This window comes from Vicugna pacos, chromosome 35 (genome assembly GCF_048564905.1).
Source record: "Vicugna pacos chromosome 35, VicPac4, whole genome shotgun sequence".
NCBI lineage: Eukaryota > Metazoa > Chordata > Mammalia > Artiodactyla > Camelidae > Vicugna > Vicugna pacos.
In genome coordinates, this window is record NC_133021.1 from 24,442,436 (window position 1) to 24,461,422 (window position 18,987).

Sequence of the window (18,987 nt, forward strand, 5' to 3'; positions counted from 1 at the left end):
ACAAGGCTTTGCTTGGCAGCGGTCAGGGGTGCACAGCCAGAGCATGGCATTCTCTGCAGAAAGTGGCACTCGGGACTCAGCCTCCCCTGGCTGGCCAAGCTTCTGCACAGACCTGTGTCCCTAGCCTGGGTGCTTCCAATTGAAGGCTTCCCTACTGGGGGGAGGGACACTCGGCTGAGACACGGTTTGGACACCTCTGCCAAGACCTCTCTCCGGGAGAGGGGATCTCGGAGACATCTTCTTCCACTGTGTGTCAGTACCCGCTACTCTTCCACTCCTAGTTCTCCTCCTACCCACCCCTCGCTTCCCATAAAACTGCAGGAGCGCCCTCAGCAGCGTGCTGGTCCACCTGCCCCTCACCCAGTGCCATTGCTGCGGGGAGACAGGGAACAGCGTAGGGGCGCTGGCACCTCGTCTCTTTGTAGCCTCTTGCTAACACTGTTGCAGTAAGTGTATAAAGGCTGAATTGTTGGGCTCATTGTCCTAAATGACTCCCTAGACCCAGGGCAGCTTTCTAGGCAGTCCTTGCCCTTGTGGAGCTTACATTCTAGAGTGTTTTCTGATTTGGATTTAAAACCAAAAACCTTTCAAAACTAAATTAGAAGAAACGCAGCACATTAATACATTATCAATAACAGCTGAACGTTTATTTCGGGAGTGGTACTTTGGAGAAGGTACGAAACACAAAATGCTGCCCAAAGTTATAGGTCTGGGTTAAGAATTTTCTGGAAGGTCTTAGTCACCTCTGGAGATCATATCAAAACACCATACACAATAGACATTGATTTCTCACAGATCCAGAGGCTGGGAAATCCATGATCGAGGTGCCAGCAGGTTCAGTCCCCGGAGAGGGGACTATTGGTGGCTAGCTTCTTGCTGTATCCTGCAAGCTCTGGTTTCTCTTTCTTTTATACGGACACTAATTCTATCATGGAAGCTCGACCCTCATGACCTCATCTAAACATAAGTGCCTCCCAAAAGCCCACCTCCAAATACCATCACACTGGGGTATTAGGGCTTCAGCACATGAATTCGGGGAGGAATACCAATCTACCCTCACTTCAGACACCAGCTGCAAGTTTGGAGGTCCCAGGCCACCCTCACTTCAGACTATCTGGCTACCAATGCAGGGGTTCCCATGAACATCCTCGGGTTTGATCATTTGCTGTAACAATTCAGAGAACTCAGGCAAGCACTATACTTATGACTATGGTTTTATCATAGCAAAAGGATGCAAATTAGAACCAGAGATGCATAGGGTTAAGTTTGGGAGGGTTCCAAATATAAAGCTTCGATCATCCTCGAGGACACTTTACCCTCCCAGCATCGAAATGTGACAATAGTCAAAGAATATTGCCAACCAGGAGTTCATCCAAGCTTTGTGTCCAGAGTTTATATTGGGATTTCATTACATAGGCATGATTGAATCATTGCCCACATAATTGGATTCAATTTCTAACAATTCTAACACCCTATCCCTACCCTGATTCTGGACTGATCTCTCGTGGCTCAAAGCCCCAACTCTCTAGTCCCACGGTGGACCTCTCCGATGTGTCCCCACCCTGAGTCACCTCATTAGCATAAACTGTCTGGTGTGGTCCAGTGGAGCCATCTTTTATGACAAAGACACTCTTAACACTCTGGAATTCTAAGGGTTTAGCGATTACCTCCCAAGGGCTAAGACAAAGGCCAGACTTCTTCTTGGGGAAAGTTATTTCTTTACTACACAGTGGGGCTGCCAACCACTGACTCAAGGTTGTCAGCTGGAATAGCCCATCCTCTGACAGCGCTCACTGATTGGTTCAGGGTTGATTACACCTCAGCCTGACCCATTAGATTTTCCCTAAAACCCTTCCACCAGAGCTGTCAAGTAAACTTTTACACATTGATGCTGTGCTGCAATTTGGTGAAAACTGTGTGTGTGTGTGTGAGAGAGAGAGAGAGATGTGATAATATCACCTGGGTCTCTGAATTCAGCCATGTTGGAAGTCATCTCCTAGAATCCACTCACAAGAACTGTAGATTCATTCTTTTGACTGGAGCTAGTCCAAGTCAGGTTTCTATGACTGGCTGTCAAAAGAGCTTGTGTAAGAGCTGGAGGGCTTCATGGATGCAGAAATGGATATGAGGGACAGACATGGACAACCTCCATCTCCTTCGTGTTGCTGCTCGTGACCACCTCTGCTGCCTTGTTTTCTAAAAGCGCCACGTGGCTTGTTTTACTTGAAGTCAATCAAGGAATTGAAATTGGTCTATACCCCACCATAAAGTCATGACAATCGACTAATCAGTAATTTGATACTTTTAAAATAACATAAAGTGCTATTTTAAACCTTGAAAGAATACTGGTGACCTAGTTTGAATCCGTAACCCCCACCCCCGGCCACCCACCATAACTGACAAGAGTGGGCCTATCACCAAACTTTATTTATAGGAACATTTAAGAAGCTGAAAGGAAGGTTATTCTCACTCAAAACCAGTTCTTCCAATTGCAGTTCTAAACCTTATTTTGGCACCAATCCATGTTATAAACATGTGCTATATAATAATATATGAATATAAAAAACTTCAGTGGTAAAATACCAAATTTTACAAATTATTTAATTTTAAAGTAAATTATCTGTTGGGCCATCGGCCATCCTTCAAAGTCCAATGATCCTCATGTCTGGGCCCTCAGATGTCTGCCTGGGATCCCTCAACAGATAAAGTGCATTCTTCACTGGGCGTGTTTGCCCTAACAAATTAATAGCCCCACGTAATGCCTACGCTCACAATCATTCAGGCTGGCTTGTTTCAGCCCACTTTATCAGTCATAGACCCCACCACCCATCACAGACCCTAAACTTCTTACTTCACCTACAGCCAATCAGAGGCTTGCGCACAAGCCCCTCAGGTACCTTGTGACCCATACTTTATTTCTGGTAAATTCTTTTACCAACCTACATGTCACTGGCTCACCAACCGGCCACCCCACTGTGTCCGACAACATCATCTTTCGCATTATCCATATCATGACTCACATGCACTCTGATCAGATTTCTTAAGTGAGACGGAAGTGCATGGTATCGCAGGTGCAGAGCAAGGATGGAGTGAAAGGTACCGTTGAGCTCACCTACGCCTCAGCCCCCAGGGTGCTTTATTTATGTAAACATCGTCTGTCACAGGTAGTAACTCAGGACGAGAACCAAAGGGAACTAGTCAGGTAGAGGAAATAAATTTGTATATGCTTATAGTCTTGACATCAAACCCTCTTTTCTGAAGTACCTTATGGCAGAGAATACCTCTCGTATTTGTTCTTACTCTGTTTCTGCAAAGACAGGACTGGGAGTACATGTATGAAGCCTGGAGGCAGAGGGAAATATTTCAAATTTGTTTTTGTTAATTCTGAGCCAAGCATTGCTTTTGTCACAGGACCATGTTTAAAACGATTGACTGCTAAATCTTTCTACTCGGGATGGCTTTGTTTCTCAAATAGAATGAAAAACATCTAACAAATATATATATAAAATTCTTTAACATTCAATAATTCTTGCCAGAAGCAGCATAATGCATTCAGGAAATCCACCTTGACTTTGCATGAATATCATCATACAAAACGTTTTGGAGTCAACATGTAAAAACTGTAAGTCTCAGGTGGCAAGTGTTGGAAATATGTTTCTTTGCCCAACAAAAATAAGCCTTTCAAAGTCTTCTGGTCCAGTTTTAAAACATTTTCCACTCAGGCTTTAAAGGCCCTATTATGTCAAATTTTATTGAGATTATCCAACAGATATTTTATGAGACATCTCAGATTCCCTCAGATACACCTGCCTCCCTCCCATCCTGCTACTGCTAAGTGCTAATCAAACACTTGTTCTAGACGCACCAGACCCTCCCCATCCACAGATGCCCAAAGTTTCTGGCCTCTCAGAACTTCTAGACTTGCACGAAGCCCCACGATGCAGAAGACAGATGATGCGACCTAGAAATATGAGGAATTAATTTGCCACCAGGTCCTGTGATTTCAAGAACTGGCCTCAGAAAGAGGCATTGAGGAGAAATTGGTGGCAATCTGGATTCTAATAGCCATGCTCCAAGGTGGGCCACAGGGAAATTCTTAATGAGATTTGGAAGACAGAAGAAAGGAAGTCACCTTTGTTGCTGACACACGTTACTGAATAGGTGAGATCCTTCAAGAGGAACACTAGCCATGATCATCCTCACCTTGCGTCTTAGCCCAAATGACAGTATTTCAGTGCCTTATGGGTAGTTTGAACTCTCTCTCCTCTGGGCCTTCACATAGAACGTCCCTTCACCAGGAACACTTTTCTCATCTCTCCCTTTCCCAGCTCCATCCTTCAGGTTTCAAATTTGGCATCATTTTCTCCCGGCAGCCCTCCTGAGCCCCCTAGACTAGGGGTGATGTGACCTATGGCTCTGTTCGTGCTGTAACACATCACATATTACTGTGGCTGCTTGTTTAATTGTTATTTCCCCTCCCCCACCACCAGGCTGCATAACTGGTTTACCTTGCTTACTGCTGTAAGCCTGATGCAGGGCATGGGGCCTGGCACAGAGGAAACACTCCATAAATATTTAATGAATGAATGACTATCATTTTAAAGAGACAGAATGGCTCCGAGGCAGGATGAATTTCACCATGATTTGATTAAATATATTGACATGTCTAAATAAAGAATGTATCAATCACTAAAAGGAGCCAGTCAGTTAGGAAGCACAGAATAAGGCAAGTCACTGAGATGGATGCTAGAATGCCTATCCAAGCACATCTAGGGATGAAGGGTGTTGGCTAATGGGCTTCAGATCTTGTGATCCCATTAGGAAAAGCATCCCTTTTATGAAATGGACACATCCAGCTCTTCTAGCCGGATGCTATTAACTCCCTACTTTCTAATTCCATACTTATGTAGCAGTTTTATAATTATTATTTGGCTACCCATGTAAGTCAGTTTACAGGGAGAATGACATGCAGATTCTGAGCATTTCAGGTCTCCACAACAGTGATTTCTCACTATGAATTAATGGATTGCCTTTGGATTATGGTGTGCACAGACTGTGAACTGACCAGGATGGGGTCCCATCCACTCTTTGCTCTGTGGATATTTTAACGGCCCTTATTTTACTTCTCAGGTTCAGCACCCAGTGGTTGCAGGAGCAAGTCCCCGGAAGCCACAACAGAAGGCGGAAGGAGTTAGACCAGGGGCAGGGGTCATTCCCTATAACTGTCAATTCTTTTCTGCCCTCAGTGGGTTCCCAGTTTGCTCAGGATTCTTTGCCAAGGAACACAAGCAGGCAGTTTTTGTAACATTTCATTCTTTGGCACATGGAATGAGTTACATTAAAAATGTCCTCACTAACCTGGGTAATTTCTAAGTCACACTGACCAAAAGCACACAAAAATGAGAGACTTTTTTCAAAGCAATTTGTTTTAAAGTGACCACATGAGGGTCACTAGAAATACAGATTCTTGGATCTGACACTCTACAGCAAGGTTTTAGGTGCATATAAGACCACAGAACTGAGAGTTCATATCAAAAGAAAATAGACATTCTCGTTGTTTTCCCCACCTTGTTGGTGGGAAAAAAAAGAAGCAGGAAATCCCAAGGACATTTATTCCCATAATCACTGTGCACGATAAGAGATAGTTTGACATGTAAAATATAATTTATTATGTTTCCATATATTTTCAATGTATATTTAATTTCAATTTTTATATTCAATTTTTATAAGGTGAATGAAATTAGCTGCATCAGCTTAGTAAAAGGACTAATGAAAGTAAGCGAGGAGCAAAATTGTGAAATTGATGTGGGAACCCTGCAGAGATATATGCATTATACCTCACCTACTCTCTTGAGCAGCTCATAAAAATATCAGCAATTAATGCTCTGGTTCATACAGGAAGGTACAACTCCTCATGTAGAGTTTCATCCTTTAAAACCAAAAAGAGCATGAGATAATTGGAAATAGTCTTGGAACTGTGCTACTTAGGAATTTTTCTGAGAGTGGGTGTTGGCCTTATTTCTGTCCTTACATTGGAGAAGGAGGTCCAGTTAAATTAATGCAAAGTACAAGCATGTTTAGCATTAGATTATTCCTTTCATTTCTCTGGTGACTTGAGCAAAACATGAGTTTCCTTTAATTAAAGTATGCATGGGGCGGGGAGGGGGTAGCTCAGTGGTAGAGCATGCACGTAGCATGAATGAGGTCCTGGGTTCCATTCCCAATACCTCCTTTAAAATAAATAAACCTAATCACACCCCCCAAAAAATAAAAATAAAAAACAATAAAGTACGCATGGGGAACGCTAATGAAAATTTTGCTAAGGCTATAACACCTTTTGAAAACAAACCTAACCATACACTTAAGAGAACAGAAAAGGGGGAGAAAGAGAAAGAAATAAGAAAAGCATAATAATAATAATAATAGCCTAATCAAACAGAAAAGTGAAAGTGACTTTCTTCACTCCCTTGACAGTTGGCGCCCTGAAAATCACAGCTTAGCATTTCAAGAAGAGAAGACAATGGAATGAAGTTGTTTCACTTGTTAATAAAAATAGGTCAAAGTCATTGTTGTGGGAAATCTAAGAAAGCAAGCAAAATGTATTAGCATTCAATCAAAAGATGAGGAGTGGTTAGAAGCTCTCTTTTCCGTGTATGTGGAGATAAACATAAGATTGCAAGTCTTACTATTCATTTTCCACATTTTGGCTTTTTTTTTTAACTTCCTAATTCTGAATCTTCAATAAATCTTTAGATGAGATGTGAGGCCACTCACTGCTCCTCTCTCTAGTGTGCCAAGCACCATTATGTAACCATTCTCGGTCAAACACATCTGCACCCACCTGTCAACTCTGTCGCCTGAGTACAGAATGAGTGGCACCCATGAAAGACTTGTGGGATGGATGTTAGTGACAGAAAGAACTCTTTTACCCAACTTTCATTTTGAAAGTAAAAAAAAACAGGAGACCAGAGAGAGGATTCAGGGCACCCATGTTTAGAGGCTGAGCTGTGGTGGAAACTCACAAATCCTAACTCCTACATCCAATATTTCCTCCATCTCTCATGGAGTATCAGGGAAATTATACTGAACCAGGATCACAATCTGTGGACTTGAGATCAGCCATAGCTGCTCGTCAGATGTGCGATCTAAGGCAAATCCAGGCAGCCTTGGAGGACCAGCTTTCCAACCTTTCAAACAAGGGGCTGGATCCGACGCCTCTAGCTTCACCTCCACCTTCTGCATCAATCTTAAACTTCACTCATTCTCCAGTGGAGGACAATCATCCATTTCCTCTTTCCTTTATCTGTGATTTAAGGAAAGTAAATTGGATTTCTATAATAAAAGAAGCTTCCAGTTGACAGAGCCATATGCCCATCCTGACTACCTCTCTTCATCAATGACTCATTCTTCCTGGGCGGCCCCTGCCACACCCAGAAGATTTCATTTTCTGACTAGCCTCTGAATCTGGTCAGATGCTAGGACGCCGCCCTCTACCTCGGGAAGTCCTCCCTGGAAGGCTTTGCTCTGAGCTGAGGCAAGGACCCTGGACCAGACAGGTGTCCCAGAGTTCACTTAGGAGCAGACTCGAAGTGCCAGAAAAACTCTTAAATGTCACTGATTTCCAGAGGTGACTTATGAAAATCAATCTAAGGTCACCTTCACCCAAACTGAAATTTCCACAGCTGCCCATGCTGGAGCCAGTGGACAAATTTTTGGAGAGTTCAGACACATTTTTAGCCTTCCTCAAGGGGCTTGTCAAGATACCCCACTGAGGTGAAAAGGAGGAACTCTCAGACAAGAAATAGTAACATGGTTTCTGTTATGGGCTGAATGCCCCCCCCAAACTTCCCCATTCATATGTTGAAGCCCTTACCTCCAGCACCTCAGAATCCCACTATTTGGAGACAGGATCTTTAAAATGTAATTAAGTTAAATGAGTCTGCTAGCATGGGCCCCAATCCAGTGTGACTGACATCCTTATAAGAAGAGGAAATTCGGACATAATTGCAGGAGGAAGACCATGTAGAGACACAGAGAGAAGACAGCCACCTGCATGCCGAAGGGAGACTTCAGAATGAAACCAACCCTGAATGAAACCTTGATCTTGGATTTCTAGCCTCCAGGACTGCAAAGAAGCAAATTCCTGTTGTTTAAGCCACACAATTGGTGGCACTTTGTTATGGCAGCTCTAGCACACTCATACAGTTCCCCCTTTTGTTTTATTAATAGTCTTCTTTATTACAAAAATAACATACTTTTCTGCTCAATATCACTAACTATCAGAGAAATGCACATCAAAACTACAATAAGGTATCACCTCACACCAGTCAGAACGGCCATCATTAAAAAGTCCAAACAATAAATGCTGGAGAGGGTGTGGGTACACTGCTGGTGGGAATGTAGTTTGGTGCAACCATTACGGAAAATAGCCTGGAGAGTCCTCAAAAAACTAAGAAAAGGCTTAACCTATGATCCAGCAATATGTATGGGCATGTATATGGAGGAAACTCTAATTCAAAAAGATACATGCACCCCAGTGTTCACAACAGCTCTATTTACAACAGCCAAGACATGGAAGCAGCCTAAATGTCCACTGACAGGCAATTGGATAAAGAAGTTGTGGTGTATATATACACATACAAAATGGAATGCTACTCAAAAAAATTAATAAATAAATAAACTAATGCCATTTGCAGCAACATGGATGGACCCGGAGATCATCATAACTAAGTGAAGTAAGCCAGAAAGAGAAAGAAAGATACCATATGATATCATTTATATGTGGAATATTTTTTTAAAAAAGGACACAAATGAACTTATTTACAACACAGACCCAGACACAGCAGACTCACAGACAGAAAACAAACTTATGGATACCAGGAGAGGAGAGAGGGGAGGGATAAATTGGGAGTTTGAGATTTGTAGATACTAACTATAATATATGAAATAGATAAACAACAAGGGCCTACTGTATTGCACAGGGAACAATATTCAGTACCTTGTAATGGCCTATAATTAAAAAGAATATGTTTGTGTATATATATGTATAACTGAATCACTATGCTGTACACCAGAAATTGACACAACATTGTAAATTAACTATATTTCAATTTTTTAAAAAAGTGCATTTTCCAGTGGAGAGACTAGAAGCCCCATGAGGGCAATGTCCTGTCTGCTTTATTCTCTGTTTTGTCCATGGCACCTACCATCATGCCTAATTTGCAGCAGATATCCAAAAAGTACTTACCGACTGACTTCAAACAACTTTAAAAGTACAAATAAGTATTAGTAAAAAATAAAAATAGCAGGTAATCCCACTGCCTACTGAAAACCATTATTTGCACACAGTACCACGCTTCTCGGTCTTGAAACATTCTCAAAAACATGCTGTGTAACACCTGAAGGAAACGTTAGTAGGTGGACAAACCGTAATTTTTAACTGTTTCCTTACTTTTAGGTATTTTAACTGTTTCCATTTTTATCATATAAAAAAAATGAAAGATATCCTTGTAAACATATCACTGTGTCCTGTTTCCTCAGAATAGATTTCTAGAAATAGAATGGTTAAGTCATATGTATACACATCATTAAAGCTGTATGGGTTTTACATTGTATGTATGTCAGAAGTTCATTCTTAAAGGCTTTACCAATTTATACTCCCCCTTTAGTGTGCTAGGGGTCTAGCTTCCTATGATAATGATTATTATTCTAATATTAATTGAGCATTTACTAAGTGCCAGATGAGGTATTAAATACTTTATTTCACTAATTCCCTCAAAAACCCTGTGAGGTGGTTACTAATATTATCTACATTTTAGAGATGATTGAAATAGTCTTCAAGAAAATAAATGGCATGACAGTTTCCCTTCGCTAGTAAGAGGAAGAGCTAGGAGGCAAAGCCAGTCTATTGGACTCTGGTAATGCCCCCATACGCTCGGCCTATCCTGGGTGTTAACTCTTTCTTGTATCTGCAAATTTGGTAGGCAAAACCAGATTTTTTAATTTGCACTTCTAGGCTTGTTAATTAGTTTGAACCCCTCTTTTTCTGTGTTTTGACCATTTTGCTTCATTGCTTTTTCAAAGTGAATTGTCTGCCTCTGTTGTCTTTTCTGCCTTGGCCTGCAACCCCGCTGCAACTATATAGGGAAGCTGCCACAAACTGGTGGTAGGCATTCAGAATCCCTGAAACCTCATCTTGCTAAGATTTGGAACAGACACTTCTGATCGCTCAGTGCAGCCACCTTTTCAGGGTAGTCTCATCATCTGGTGAGCAATCTGCATTTGGAGATAACTCGCTCAGCTGCTAATTCCTTTGGTAATATTGTAAATTATCGACTGAGTGGTTTCCTAATTTTTACATTAATTCAACTTCATTGTTTTTAACAAATTTGACACCTTTCCCTCAAATTTCGAAAAGAAAAATGAAAGAAGGGGGAAAGCGGCTCGCTTTACTTTTGTGTAGTCGCTGAAGCCAACAGGGTCGGAGCAGCAGCAGGAAGGCCCCGCGGTCTGCCTGGCGGCGGCGGCGCCAAGAAGCAGGCGGAGGGAGGAGGGCCCGGTTTTTGTACTTTATTGTTCGTGCTGCAGCCAGCCGTTAGCCTTGCAGAAGCATTTACCTTGGAGCTAGGTTTAATGCGTGGGATGGATAATTACACATCGAGGAGCTTAATTTAGGGCCATAGAAGCTACTAATTCATGGCAGTCACCCAAGGCTCGGGTGAGGCTCTGTGCTGTTGGGTCCAAGTGCTCCGTGGTGTGCGACCCAAGTCAAAGCTCCGTTAAGGAAGCATAGAACACGGCAGCAAAGAAATTCAAACAGCAGCTCGAGTCTGGAGTGTCATTAAGAGCTGCTTGTTTATTCAACATTTCGGGGTCCAAGCTTAGAATTAGAATACAGGGAGAACCCTTTAGCTCCCCTTAACAAATGCTTTGTTTGTTTTTGCTAATTTAAATTAGAGAAAGGGAAAGCTGCTTTCTCTGAAACCCAGTTGATTGCGGGCCCACCCCACCCCCGTTCACAGGGCGTGTGCATTAAGACGTGGTTGACCCTTTAATAATCAGGAGCCATCTCCGGATTGTTGACCTCCAGCCTTATTCGGCTTAGCAGCAGTCACAGTCCGCAGTGTCTGTGGGAAAACCAAGCCGTAGGGAGCTGGACTGTCGAGGCGGCAGCACGCGTGCCATGAGTGCCCACGTGGGTGAGTCCCCGCGCTCGGCCCCTTCACCAGCTGCGGCTGCCGCGCGCCGCAGCCACATGGCCGATACCGGGCACGCGCGCGAGTTACTCTGTGCCGGCGCCTCCCCCCACCCCCGCCAGAGGACTCAGGCCACACTGGGAGCTTTAGTTTAGATGACTCTGTAACCACTATCAAATCATACGAAAATTGGAGTTGAAGCTGCTTTCCTCAAATTCCAACTAAGTGTCATTAATATGCAGCTGTGAGCAAAAGAATACGTAGCTAGTCTCTTTGAAAGGCTTCATAACAAAAAGTAGCCAATTAAAGGGACCTTAAAAGTAGTGGTGGGAAGCAGTTCATACTCATCATTAAGTGCCTCCAAAGGAGAAAGTATGAAAGGATGAACACTGTCGAAAGTGCGCAGTGTTCTCATCCCCACTGGTCCTACTGGCGGGCCAGGGAAGGAATCGTCGGTACCGCCCCCATCAGGGTACCCTGGAGCTTCTACCCCGCTCGGCAAGGGCTCAGGAGCCAGGCAGCTGCCCACGTACTCGGAGAAGGATCAGCTAAAGCCCTGCTCAGCCCAGCTCTGCTGCTGACCTGGATAAATCCGGATAACCACTTCATTTTCCCTAAGGGGATAAAAGGAGACCTGCTCAGGCAGCTGAATGCTATAGTCCACAAATACAATATTTTATTGGGGTCTGAGAACACAGGTGAACAGGGACACCACACTGTTTCTTTCCCAGACACCAGATACGGTGTAATTGGGATTTTAAAAAAGAGATTAATCTAATAAATAGATCCAAAAGGCCAACTCTTTCAAATGCCTCTCCAAATAAAAGATTACTAGGTCCTAGATTAATATCAATTTCATTTAGCAAATAATTTGTCAGGAAACATTACTTTTAAAAACAATCAATTTGTGTTATCAGTCATCTTTCATAAGCAAAAACTGCTTTATACTTTATGACAAAATAGGACATTATTTTCCTCAGAAGATACAACTACCATAAGTTTGAATAGATTGTTCTATAATTGCTTGGAAATTATATCTCAGTTTAACTAGCAAAATCTTTATCCAACATTATATCAAATATGAATACTGTGACTAAATTCTAATTACCAAGGAAAGATAATTACATGCAAAACAAATAAAGCTAATCAAAACCATTAGCAGAACTTGCTAATCAATTACTCAAATCCTGTTTGGCCATCCAGAAGCCCAAGAGTGTGTAGAGAAGGGGGAAATGGGGCATTAATTCAAAGGACACCTCTACTACTGTTTATAAAATAGATAAACAACAAGGTCCTGCTGTATAGCACAGATAACTATATTCAATGCCATGTAATGGCCTATAATGAAAAAGAATATGAAAAGGAATACATTTGTATATGTATATGTATATGTATATGTATATGTATATGTATATGTATAAATAAATCACTATGCTGTACACCAGAAATGAACACAACATTGTAAATCAACAATACTTCAATAATTAATAATAATAATAATAATAATAGACACCTCTGAGAATCCCAGAGTTTGACAAAGGGATGACAATATCTATAAATAATATTTGCAAAAGTGAAATTAGAGATAATGGGAGCAGTTGCTAACATGCTAGTTTCTAAAGTATCACAAGCAAGGCTAGCCATTTCCTGGTGGTTTTTTAAGATGCTTCTAGCAAAGTTTATCTATTTATAGCCTCTGATTCCCACTACACCATCCAAGTGGCTGAGACAAGGAAGTATGATCTTAAATAATTTTTTACTATTTCCTTTCCTCAGAGGAAATGGGTTTTAGTCTTCAAAATCAGCTCCTCAGCTATTGCCCCTTCCCTGGTCCACGTGAGATGCCCCCTTTACCCAGAGGGAGAGGTCTCAGCTCAGGATGCGTTGACTTGCACTTTCAGCATTTCAACTGAACCCCCTTTTGGGCTGTTGTTGATTTTAAAAGTGAAAAGCTCTGGAAAGGGCACACGCAATACAAACCAGCCTTCAAAAGGAGTGAACAATGAGAAGCAAGGCAAAGAGGAGGTGAAATGTGATTAAACAGTAGAGGGAGCAGAGAAATACTGGAATAGACATGGGAGAAAAAAGTAGCTGCATGTAAGAAAATCCATCATGGGGGAAGAAACGGCATCGAGGCAGTTGCCAGACTCAGGTGAAAAGATTTACTGTAAATAAAAGAATTAATCAGCAAGGAAATGATAGAAACGGAAAACTATGAAATTCATTAAGGAAATGTAGTCACGTCCATTTCCTAGATATAAGGAAGATATTTTTAAACCTGTGAGTATACCCCATTGAGGTAATGTCAGAGAAGGCTTAGTGGGGAGTCAGATTTTTCACTCTGGCCCAGATATAGCAGTATCTGTGGAGAGCAAGAACTCCCCTCCCTGCCCAGGTGTAACGAGGAGCCTTCTTGTCTGGTGTCAACAGAGACCAAATGGGGAACCTGGGCTGCTACTTCTACCCGGCAGTAATCAGGTTCCCCTTCCCCTGCCAGAGCACTGTCAGAAACTGCTAACTAAAACAGATGAGTTAAATAAGATCCCAACACAGTATGAAAATGTCTAAATTTCATTTAAAAAGTCCCCCATCACACCAAGATCCAGGAAGATCTCAAACTGAATGCAAAAAGACAATCAGTGGATACTAACATCAAGTGACAGAGATGTTGGAATCATCTAACAAATATTTCAAAGCAGCCATTGCAAAAATGCTTCTAAGATCAGTTGTGAATGGTGAAAGATTCCACTAAAAGGATCAAAGGACTAGCTACAGGCTGGAAAAAAAATTTGCAAACCACATATTAGACAAAGGACTGATATCTAGACTATATAAAGAACTCTCAACTGTTCAAAAGTGTTTAAAAAAACAAAATAAAAAATCCAATTAGAATATGGGCAAAGGCATGAGAAATTTCAATGAAGAAGATATAAAAATGGCAAACAAACGTATGAAAAGATGTTCAGTATCATTAGCCATTAGAGAAATGCAAATTAAAACCATAATGAACTATCCCTGTATCCATATCAAATGGCTCAAGTGAAAAATAATAACAATACCAAATGCTGCGAAGAAAGCTGAGAAATTGCATCACTCATACATTGTTAGAGGGAACTCAGTTCTGGAAAATGGTCCAGCCATTCTGGAAAATGTTTTGGTAGTTTCTTAAAGAACAAAGAAACAAACACGCAACCACCATACAACCCAGCAATCGCATTCCCAGGTGCTGATCCTAGAGGAAAGAAGACTAATGTTCACCCCAAAGTGTACACACTGATGTTTCTGGCATATTTGTTTGCAGTAGCCAAAAACTGGAAATGGGGGAATGGTTCAACAAACTGCAGTACATCCATACCCTAGCAATAAAAGGGAATCGACTGTTAATACATGCAACCACCTAGATGAATCTCCAGAGAATTACTTTGAGTGAAAAAAGCCAATCCCACAGGTTACAGACTGTGATTCCACTTATGTAATATTCTTGAAATGACAAAATTATAGAAATGGAGACCAGATTAGTTGTTGCCAGGGATTAAGAAGAGAGCGAGCAGGAGGGAAGTGGGTGTGACTATTAACGAGCAAAATGAAGGACCCTGCTGGAGGTGGAAATGCTTCGCCTTTTGACTGTATCAATGTCAGTATCCTGTTGTGATATTGTTTTGTAGTTTTGTAAGGTGCTACCGTTGGCTGAGACTGCATACAGGTCACATGGGATCTCTCTGCAGTATTTCTTATAACTGCATGTGAATCTACAACTACCTCAAGATAAAAAAGTTTAATTATGAAAAAATAACTAAATATACTCTTCCCTCACGGGAAAATAAGGAGAACGAATCAATGCAATCCATTTTAATGAAAGAAACATTGAAATGAGTGTTTCTGTAATAGAAAATCACTGCAATATTCCAGAGCAAATTTTAAAAGTTGCTCATGGCAACAAAATTGTATTCAGGCATGCCCTGCTGTATCTATCTCATGTGACACTCCATTTCTAGTCTTGGGCTGTAGTCTGTGTGTGCAATATTTGTTCACCTTTATTAGTGAGTTAATTCATTTTTGTAGTGTAATTTGAACTTAAGGACAGAGCACTTCATCAGCATGGTGTTCCATGGTTGTTTCTTGCACGTGTGATATTAGCATGAAAGGGTAAGTTTCTTCCAGGTCACCCTGAGCATCATCAGCTGAATGCTAATCAGGTGTTCAGTGAGAAGGAAGAAGCAGAGACAGTCACCTGTCTCACATAGGAGGTGAGCCTGGTCAAATGCATTGGAGATTATGGCCATGAAGATCAAAACGAGGATGCCGACAGACCCAAAGCTGTGCATAAAACAAACAAGACTTTACAGAAGGCTAGTTTACATGAAGCAACAAATGGAAATAGAATTATGAAGTTTAGCCTTCAGTGGAAAAAACGCAGTTTCTTCAACACCTTTTCATTGCCCCTTTCATGTTGCACACCCCCTTTACTTCCACTGACTGACTGATTTATTCAACAGGCATTTACTGAATGCCTACGGGTAAGGAAGACACTCTCAGGAAAACTTACAGACAGAAAAGGGAAGGAAGCTCTCTTCCCTTGAAGATTTTGTAACATAGTGGGAAGGCAGGATGAGGAAAACCGGAAAGCCAGAACAAGGCGCCATTGACTCAAATACCAACTGAAACATAAGCAGTCTGTTCTGATAGCTCAGGGCATCAGTAGTAAATGCCCCTCCCCAGTAGACTTAAACCCCTGTGGATGGCCCACTTCTTCCCAAGGGTCTGAGTCTCCCACCCACCCTGACTTGTTTTTCTCCAACACAACTTGCCTCAGGACTCTCTCTGCTAGGGTTAACCAGAGCAATTAATGCCAGTGAAAGTATTAATGCCTGATTCCAGCTTAACCGATGATTCTTCCAGATAATGTAATTCGTGGAAATAAGTAGATGAAAGCTTCAATCTCCTCATAGTTACATCACAGAAGGAAGGAGAAAGATCGCGGTGTTTGGGGATTGGAGGGGCCCTTGTGGCAATCTTGAATCTTCACCATACAGAGGGCTGCCCCCAAAGTGGTGAGTCAGGTTATGAAAATGACCTCATCTCCGAGAGGAAAATTCTGGGTAAAGTCCAATTCACTAGAACAGACTTTGAATTTAATGCTGTTGTTGCACAAATGTTATTAAATCAACTCTAGCTAAAAACCAGAATATATTCATTTGTCATTAGCTTGAACTGATTATATAATGTGACTCATTAATCTTTTTCACTGAACTAATCTTAGGCTGCAAAATAATTCCATCTCCTGGATATCAGTCCAATCTTCGGGCTGTAACTAGATTTCTAAAGACTTCCTTGATTGTAATGAACTCTTTCCTTGCTGACGTCACTGGCTACACAAGCAGCAGGATCAATACGAAATAGTGACTTAGATTTAGGGCATATCTGAAAATAACACGTAGGTCAAGGGCATTTGTTGAATATACATAATAATGTATGCCAGCCCTGTTCACACCTATCATTTCATTTAACTCATATTAACTACCTGCTGGGATGGATAATTGAGCTCCACTTGAGAGTTACAGAAAGAGAAATTCAAAGAGGTTCAATGACTTTTCCAAAATCACACAGCTAGTAAGTGGTGAAGCCATGATTTAAATTCAAATTTGTCTGTCATCTGAGCTTATGTACATCCCATTCCACATGCAATTTGGAGCCAGAAGGACTAAATAACGATCTGTCATTCTCACTAAAGATGGAACAGGAATACATCCCTTACATTTCAAAAGTTGGAAAGTTTTTCCTAAATAATAATGCCTGTGACACATGGGGATATGTAACCATAGGCTGGCTTTGAGATATTATTAGAAGAGATTGGACGACTGACTGGAAGTCCTGTCTAAAAGCAGAGGTTGAGTTAGAACAGCATGCTTCTAAAGTTCATGTCTCATATCCACCTTTCTGTCTCTGCTGACTACTAGAAGACTCTTTAAAAACTGCCAAGGTGAGACTCTCTAAAATCAACTTATACATTCTCTCAATGGCTTGAATCAGTCCAAAGCAGAGAAGTCATATTGAGCATCATCCACAGCAGGTCCTGAAGGCCTGGTCAAGCCGGGGTCACCAAACCTCTTCATTCCCTTGAAATGAAGAAAAGGACAAACACAGGGGAGGTAGTTACCAACAGTCACTATTAGGAGTATTGAAAAGGAGGAATGACCATTCGGGCATTCTCTCTGATGACTTCCAGCCACTTCCATGCTCCCCTCAAAAAATAAAAGGATGAATAAGATATAACCTGGTTTTTTTGTCCATGGCCACAATTTTCTCCATTCCTCATCCATCCCTGCTTTCATACTCATTCCTTTATTTAGTTTGAGCATCAAATCATAAATATAACTTCTATAGTGTATGCTTAATCACATGCTATAACAATTCCTTAGTTTTAAACAATGCATCATTTTCACCATTAGGAGAAGACAATAGGTTTAATAGCAAAAGCCATATGCCCCAAATCACAATTTGTCTCTCTCCTGAGCAGATGGCTACAGGCCTACTAAGATGATTCAAACTTAATGCATGATTCTGAATCATTTCCTTAGATGAGCAGAAGCGGTTCCAGCTTGAAACTAAACTGTCATCCTAGGATTCAGACTTTCTCGTCATGTCTGGAAGGGCCCAGTGATGAGACACCAAAGGTCTGTGGAACCAAGACTGAAGAGACTGGTGATCAGCACTCAAGCTTGGTTCAAGGTCAGGACCACACACCCAGCTGGACACGTGGAGAGGCAGGAGATGCTGGGCCAACAGTCTGAGCAGTCGCTCAGCACAGCCAGCTAGCTAGCCCCATGCAGACAGGTATTTGTGGATAGCCCAAGACGGCTGTCCTCTGGCTGTGTAAGAATGTTACATGATGTTTAGAGACAGAGGGGAGAGTCTCCCCACTTTAGTAGACAACACAGCAGGGGTGTTGTGCATCTGCTACAGCATCTTTGGCACAGCGTGTAGAATGTCGGTTGTGGCCCAGCTGAGAGGCAGCATGACCCTGCGCTGGACAGGGCCATGAGTCACCTCCCGAGTGGCGTGGTGGACGTCAGAGAGCAGTGCATCAAGTCACCATGGAGAAGGCACAGCAGGAGAGGGGGAGATGTCAGGCTCTGCATGGACCCTAAGAGGATCATGCTTGGAAATCCAGCAAGATGCCCCTGAGGGTTTCCTGAGGTGTTTGAGGGGGACTTCAGACTGAGAAATTAGGGATCTTGCAAGAGTTGCTGTGTACAGGGAAGAGGAAGTGTCACTGGATACTGCCATCATCACCTTCATTTTAACCACTCAGGTTGCCTAGGAAACCCAGATCACAACCTGCTGTGCTGAAAACCTGGGATGATGGAAAAATGCAACTGCAACCAGATCTTGGAGAAAGGGGAAGTGTGTAGGAAGCGTGAGCAGCTTTGAGTTCAAGAACTATTTAATCCAGTAGCTTCTCAAAATAAGATAAGTCAAATAAAATTCCTGGTGTTTTGTTTCCCCTTTATTAAAAAAGAAATTTGCAACTATAATGTTAGAAGCTATTGGATTTGTTTTCAAATCCAGTAGTTTCATTTTTGGTCTAAAAACCACATTCTTCTTCAAAAGACCTTATGGACCATTCACCTTCCCCTTGCCATTCTAAAAATGTCGCCAAAATGAATGGTGCAATATTTGGCATGTATGTCTCCATCTTCATTTCTCATAAACATCTCAGGCAGAATGCGTCTAAGCAGATCTCATTATCTTTTTATCAAACTCTGCTCCTCCCCCTGCAGTTTCTGTCTCA